The sequence below is a fragment of the Lepidochelys kempii genome, chromosome 2, assembly GCF_965140285.1.
Source record: "Lepidochelys kempii isolate rLepKem1 chromosome 2, rLepKem1.hap1, whole genome shotgun sequence".
Lineage (NCBI taxonomy): Eukaryota > Metazoa > Chordata > Testudines > Cheloniidae > Lepidochelys > Lepidochelys kempii.
In genome coordinates, this window is record NC_136381.1 from 223,729,595 (window position 1) to 223,737,748 (window position 8,154).

An 8,154-nucleotide genomic window follows, 5' to 3' on the forward strand; every position below is an offset into this window, starting at 1 on the left:
GTCACATCACTCTCTCGTAACCAGAACAGCTGCACAGTGTGGAGTTCCAGTATGGAGCAGACCTTCCCCCGTCACTAAGATTGTTCTTCTTATTGCATCATTCCACGAATTGTGCAACACATTCCCATCAAAAGTATTATTTTGCTTTTCACTGGAATATTGAAATTTGCTGCTGCTTGAAACTACGTGAGAATAACAGAAAAGCAGATTTTGCTCAGAAAGCTTGTTTTTTCAAAAGGGAAAAAATGAGTTAAATTCAATAACCCCCTCCTCCTTTTTTTTTTTTTTTTTAAATAAGACTTTTCTCTTCACCCTCAGAGCCCAATCCTGCTGGGGGTTGAGTAACCCCTGTGAGGTACCAATCACCCTCAGCGCCCAGTGGCTTCCCAATTTCCATTTACTCCTCCTTTATTTGGCCATTGTGTAAAAAGGCCAGATTCTCAGCTGGTGTACTTTGGCATAGCTCAGTTGAAGTAATTAGAGCTACACTAATTTGCATCAGCTGAAGATCTGGCCCAATGTCTTTAGTGAAGCTATTAATCTTAACAAGGCTACTGAGTTCATTGTGTTCATTAATATATTATTTTCTAACAACTCATTGGTTGAGGGAAGGAACTGAGCAATCTGAGCATATTAAAGGAAGGAACTGAGCAATCTGTTATAAACCATCTTGAACTCTCCCAAACTGGGTGGTTTAAATATTTGGAATAGTACCTGAGGTACTGTATCATGGACACAGTGAGTCTTTTTCTAAAATAGAATCTAAATTTGTGTCTTCCATGAAGTACAGATCGTCTGAGCAACTCAAATAAATGCTACAAGGATAGGCAGTAAACAGGATAGTTTTTTTTCTCTCTCTCTCATGTTTGTTTCATGTGACATACAAATGAAGAGAGAGTCCTGTTGCAAGAAAGTAAGAGGCACTTCTTAATCCAAGAGTAAATTGTATCAGGGGTCCTCTTGTCAGTTCTGATTTTATCCTGAAAAAGTCACCTGACAAAATTCTTCAGAGGGCATCTGCCAGGCAACAGAATCAGTGGTAATAAGAATATATGGATTCAACAAGAATAGTAAGTAATCTCGGGGAATGTCGAGAGTGACATGCTTTTGGTTAATATCTCTTTAACTGGAGGCATTACTCTGAGCAGCCCAGATGGTAACGTGCAACAGCTGTGTGTCTGTGTAAATTATGATTTTCCATGATTCATTCAATCTCCTTTTTACCGATAGCATTTAACTGGACTTTGCATAGTTATATTGAGCAGATAAATATATGTCCAAAAAGGAGATAAACTGGTAAAAAAAAATTCATTATTCTGAGCAGCAAAAAAAAAACCAGAGAAGGTTTGAGATGGAGCAGAGGCCCCACACTGGCAACGAGGGGGTTAAGGAGACTGACAGGTTGTCCTCTGGCCATGAGAGGGTTAAGGAAAGCTTGTGGATGCATTTGATCCTGTCTTGCTACATCTGCAGCCAATGTCAGGTCTGGAGAGGAGAGCTAAGACCAGTTTGGGGCTGCCCAGGAAGGAGGACACAGTTCTGTTTCTCCAAGTGGGAGAGAAGCTGGGATGCTGTCCTCATATGGAACTTGCTTGCCAGCTGATCAGTCCTCCTTGGAGGGCTGAAGCACCATTACACTGGCCCTCACAGAGGCAGAAATGTACCAGCAAAGAGCTGCAGCTGTGTGAATTGTGCCCAGAAGGGCTACAAGGGGTTGATGCTGCAGTAATATGGCTATATGCCTTTAAAAATGTATTGACTGGGAGGCATGATGGCAGCCTACAGCATTATCCTGTGGGAGGTCTATGTTTCAGTGCTAGCTTCAGATTTCTGCTCACCAGGCTAATGAAGTTCGGGAACATTAAGACGATGATTCACATAGCCCTTGGAGAGGGGATACTAAGCATGTTACCACCACCCACCAGGCAATTAATGGAGCAATATGAATATCACACTTACAAAAAGCCCTTCATATTCTGGCCTCCCGGTTGGAAAACAGATACCACAGCGCGAGTTTGGCTGGGTAGCAGTAAAAGTGGAAACACTTGAAATGAAGGGGTCAACTTTAACTAAGTTCCAATGCCTTAGCAGTCCTCACTTGTGAACATTGATTTGCCAAAAGAAAAAAAAAATTCTTTAGCCTACACTATCAAGCTACTCATTCACTAATGCATGTGTGACCCATGCTTCTGCCTCTGTTCCTTTTAAACAGTGGCTGTCAGGTTTGTGTGCGTTCAAGTGTGGTGGGTGGTGGATTGTTTCCCCACTAAAGTGGAGCAGCTGTCCACTGACTCCTGCTACTCTGGGACTAGCAGGTAAACAAAGAAAAAAAGTTCCTGAACCCTTGGAGCATGCTCAGTTGGGCATCTCCAAGGGTGGGAGCCAATTCCACTCCCAAATATAAAGAAAAGTTATATTCAGTTAGTTCAGAGGGAGACAGCAGAGGGGAAGTGAAGATCTCTGCCCTGTAAACTGATGGTCACAGGCCTGCTTTTACTAATTTGCAGCAAGAAGATAACCACAAGGAGAAACTCAGGACAGTGCCAAATCAGTGATGCATGTTTTAAATGTGGCCTATGTACCTTTTGGTGCTGAAGAATTCTGTATATCCGACACTATTTTTTTTCTTGGTTGCATAGTATTTGCTGTATTGATGTAATGACAATATTGTGTTTAGATTTATGAGGAGTCTTAGTTAACCCTCAAATTGTCCTCTTCTAAGCTTAAATATTTTTTAAGTCTGAATAGCTGTTGCTACATTGTGGTGTCTTTATTCCAAACTGAAGTAACTCAGGATATGGGCATCCATGACTATCCAGATTTACAAACTATCTAATGGTGGGTATCCACAGGCAGTTCTGCTGTCAAAACAGGCTGAACTACTCACTATTTCTGCCATAAAAATGGAATTATAGTGGGTACATCTGCAATCAAAGTTTAGTGGATTAGAAATACACAAGGGCCCAGATCCTCAGAGGTTTTAGTTGTCTAACTCCCAGTGACATCAGTGGTAGTTAGGTACCTAAATACGTTTGAGCATCTGGTCCAAAGTGTGTGTATATTGTGTTTTATTCCTTACTCTAGGGACAAATTTGTGGGCCTGAATTGTACTCTATTCCTCCTGTGAAGTCAGTAGAGTTATACTGCTGCAAAAAGGAAGAATGAGGCTTTGTTCATACTTACAGCACATTTCAGATTCTGGTGCTTATTTTTTATTCCTTGGTGGTGTCCGTGCACTACTCAAAAAGGCTCAATCTATCATGTTCCCTGGGTGTCCATACGAACCAGTGCAGAACACCATCATTTCTTCTTCCATCCCTTCCTTTCCTCCCACCTTTGTTGCTGTGTCTCGTACAAGTAAAGTCACACAGTGAAGGCACTAAGGTCATGTATCGCAGGAGAGCTTTCCAAAGGTAGCCACACAGCTCTTACGAATTGGCTTTAAAAATAAAGAAAAAAAATCACGTTTGATAGTCAACTGCTTGTAAAAATGATTGGATGATGGTTCATCTTAAAGTAATTACTCTACCTATAATTTGTTGGCTTCTAGACTGGACCTTAAATTGATTTGTCACAAAAGAACTATTTACTCACTGTAGTGTATGCTAAATCTGTGGGGATAATTGATTTACCAGATAAAAGAAATAACTGATCTATTCATTCAGTCCTAAAGGCAAATGATCATGAATGTATCTAAAATTACCATCATTGTGGTGCCTAAAAAACAGGATGAGGCTGGCAAGGACTAGAAAGCTGGCACCATAGGAAGAGTGAAACAATGGACATTTGGAAATATCCTATCAGCATTTACATACACACAAAGCAGGTTTTTCAGCTTCTCCAAACCTTGCCTTAATTTCTCATAATTCTTTTAGAACTGCAAAGTCCCTGTATTAAAAGGCATGCAGAACTCTAGCTGGTGGCCTAAACTCTAGCCCTGTGTAAGAAGTAGTACATTGCTACCACTCCACAAAGGAAGTCATATTTCCTCCCCCTTGCTCCAAGGGGAAACATCTTCCTTCCACCCTCACGCTGGCTTAACTTTCCTGGCTAGTGTTGGGGGAGCCAAGGCTATCCTTGCTCTCCATTCCATGCACTCCCTGCATTATTTTGAGCATGCTAGCTCTAACCTAGGATGTGGTCACTTCCAGTTGCAATGTAGGCATACCCCAAGTGCCTAGAGATTCAGAGAACAGAAACTTCACTGCTAAAAACATCTCGTTGGTGTATGACAGGGGTTCTCAACTTTTTGCCATACTGGGACTCCCTTTTCCATGGCAGGACACTCCTTTAAACTCTCTCATTCACTTGGGCTCCAGTTAGCAATATGGGAGGGCTGGGTGATCAGGCTCTTGATCCCCTGACACCTCTGGGTCATGATAATCAGTTTGAGGACCAAAGTGATGTATTTTGTTCATAAATGTTTAATGCTTAGAACAGTTTTTGTCTCTTTTTTTATTACTAACTACAGTAGAATTCCCACTAATTTACACAAAGAACAACTGGGGGACCCAATGTGGATTATCATATTTTGTGGACTATTCTGCTTGTGCTGAAGTCTCTTGTTGATTTTAAAGGGAACAGAGTTACTCTCGTTTCAGCCTAGAATAACACACAGGAACCCCTTCCATCCCAGCACCAGGAAGAAAGAGCAACCTGCCTGCTTAGGGAGACAGGTGGTTACTCAAGTAGCCAGGACCCAAGCCATATTGGGCATTATAATACAGTTTCAAGACCTTGAATTACACGTCACCTGAGAACCTATAGAAAAATAATGAAGTCTTTCATGTATTTAATATGTTTCCTATGGTTAACCCTCCAAGTAGGCAGGAAAGCACATTCTACATTAGTTGTAGCTATTAGGCAGTCTTCAAGATTAGCCCCATAAAGAGAACCTTACTATATTCTAGTCTAGAAGTCACATGGGTGTGGATAACTGAGGCAAACTCCACATCTGTGAGGAATTATGTCTTATTACTGTATTATTTATATGCTTCTGTGGCTATGTTCTCCCTCCTGCCTTCATGTGAGTTGCTTTTTCAGCCTTTCCTTTTTTCTTGTACTTTTGATAACAATTGCCTGCATGCAAATACAAATGATCTGACAACTCCAAAGTACGTCCTGAAATGTACATATCCAGATATTTTGACTGAGTTCTTGTTTGTCACCTCTAGAAAATGTGCCTTCCTATCACTGAACCTCCTCCTTGCTTGTGCCATTGCTTTCTTTTTGCTTGATTTTTAAATTCAGGAGCCATATGGAGCCAAGCAAACAGTGACTATTATTACATCAGCAATTATATTATCTTTGGTAGTAAGAGGTGGTTATGTGTTTGTCAGGGCTCCCTCCCCACTCTGAACTCTAGGGTACCAATGTGGGGACCCACATGAAAGAGCCCCTACATTTATTTCTACCAGCTTAGGTAGCAAACTTCCCCAAGGCACAAATTCCTCCTTGTCCTTGGACGGTATCGCTGCCATCACCAAGTGAGTTAGACAAAGATTTAGAAAAATGACCACTTGGAGTTCCTGTTTCCCCAAAATATCCCCCCCAAGCCTCTTCACCCCCTTTCCTGGGGAGGCTTGAGAGTAAACAAGGTGAGCACAGATCAGACCCTTGGATTTTTAAGACACTAAACACCCAATCAGATTCTTAAAAACAGAACTCTATTATAAAGAAAAAAGTAAAAGAAGCACCTCTGTAAAATCAGGATGGAAGATAACTTTAGAGGGTAATAAGATTTAAAACACAGAGGATTCCTCTCTAGGCAAAACTTTAAAGTTACAAAAAACAGGAATAAACCTTCCTCTTAGCATAGGGAGAATTCACAAGCTAAAACAAAAGATAACCTAACACATTTCCTTGCTATTACTTACAATTTGTAATCTTAGATGCTTATTTCAGATATGGCTTTAGGAGATGTATTTTTCCTGCCCTGGTCCCTCTCTGTCCTGGAGAGAACACAAAGAGACCACAAACAAATACCTTCCCCCACACATTTGAAAGTATCTTCTTCCTTTATTGGTCCTTTTAGTCAGGTGCTGACCAGGTTATTTGAGCTTCTTAACCCTTTACAGGTAAAGGAGGGATTTTATGCTACCCTTAGCTATACGTTTATGACAGTGTTAATAACTGCCTTGTTCTCACACATCTCCTTTCTATCTTCATTTAAATTTGGGCTTGCTACATTTGATTCAGTTATAGTTTCTAACATTGTAGAACACAGAAAGTTTCCAGCAAATTGAACTAACGCCAGAGGGTGCTCAATAAATTATTTTTTGATGGACTGACATGTTAGGTGGTGAACCAGAAGGAAGTGATCATATGGATTCAAGGTGCCCAGGAAAATGGGGTATTGGAGAGGGAAGAATGTTTTGATATCAGCAAGGGATGTAATGAAAGCTTTAGTTCTTTCCTTTGTGTCAAATCATATATAGTGCATGGCCAGTGCTCAAAGCATAGGCAATGACTTACTTGAGAATGAAGACACCTTGAAGCTACTGGGTCACATAACATAGTGATGCACAGCATGTGAATAATGGAATCAGACAGAAAGAAGTTTGGGTATAAATACTATTGTTTTGCAGGATTATGTTCAACTGCCAGATCATCTGGAGAGATCGTCCAAAAAAACTAAACAGCAACACTGTTTGCTAATGTCAGCAACAATTATTATGTAGAGTTCATATAACACAACCAGCAGAGGGATGTATGCCAGCAAATGGGTGAGTGATGAGAGAGAATGACACATTTAAAACTATAAATTGGAAGCTGCTGGCAGAGATGAAAGAAATATAGGCCTGCTTGGAAAGAGAGAAAAAGCAGAGACATGCAAGAGCAAAAGAGGCAGTCGAATAAAATAATGCAGACTTAGCCCAGAGAAATATTGGACATCAGAAACATGACATTACAAGACTTAAAAGTAGAGGTGGCAAAAACATTTTAATCAGAAGAGTTTTCTGTCAGAAAATGTACTCTGGTTGAAATTGAAACATGTTGAAGGAACATGTGGATTTTGATGAAACTTTCATTGGGAAACCCTCAAAAATTTGTTCTGACTTTCTCATTTGGATTTGGAAACATCAAAATGTTTTGTTTAATGCTGAAACATTTCATTTTCATTTTGAATTTTCTATTACAATAATTTTAACATCTTTATAGTCTATTTAATGTTATATCTATATAGTTTATATTATTTCAATGTTATCAAAACATTTCGATACTATCAAAATGAAACATTTTGATGCTTCCATAAGAACATGGGACTCGAAGGGCCCTCCTGGGTCATCGCTTCCAGTCCCCTGCTATCACAGGCCACCAGTGGTCAGCCATAGGCCACCAGTTGTAATCCTATCCATAACCTTATCAGGATCCATCTTAAAAACATTTAGGTATTCTAATCAACATTTTTCAGGATTTCCATGCTGCAGACAAATCAAAATTTTGAAATTTTTGTTCAATTTGAAATGCATTTTTTTAAAACGTTGCATTTCCTGCGTAGTCAAAATTCCATTTTCCAGCCAGCTCTGTTTAAAAGCAATAGGAATATCTATGCTCAACAACTAAATGACAATCATTCTGAGCTATTCGAGCAAATGGAGGTGGAGAACCAATTCTTTCATGAAAATCAGATTTAAGTCATGTGAAGAATAAGGAGTGGGACTTTCAAAGGGACCTAGGAGTTCAGCACCCAACTCCTATGGAATTTCAGTGGGAATTGTATGCCTAACTCTCTTACATTCCTTTGACCATTCCAGACAATCTGACTACTGTAAAATCTGATCTAGGATGTAAAAGACAAGGGTATATTTTCTAGCAGGAGGCTTAGACTATGAGTGAGCAATGCCACATTCAAGTTGTAGAGACTGAGATTTGTTTTAAACGGAGAGAGATGATTTTACACGTCAGATTAGATTGCTGACCAGTGAGTTAACTATGGTAGAGGTAAGCTTGCAGGCAGCCTCTCAAATTAAATAGATAAAGCAAGAGAACTCTAGAGTTCAAAAGGAAAGCTGCTGGGCTTACAAAGAAATATTACAGAAGTTGCCAATGCAACCCTTGAGATCTACAGCCATTCCATGTAGTTCTTACCTTCCAGTACCTGCAGCAGCACCTTCAGCCCAAGAATAACCCACCATTTGGATAAAAATTCAT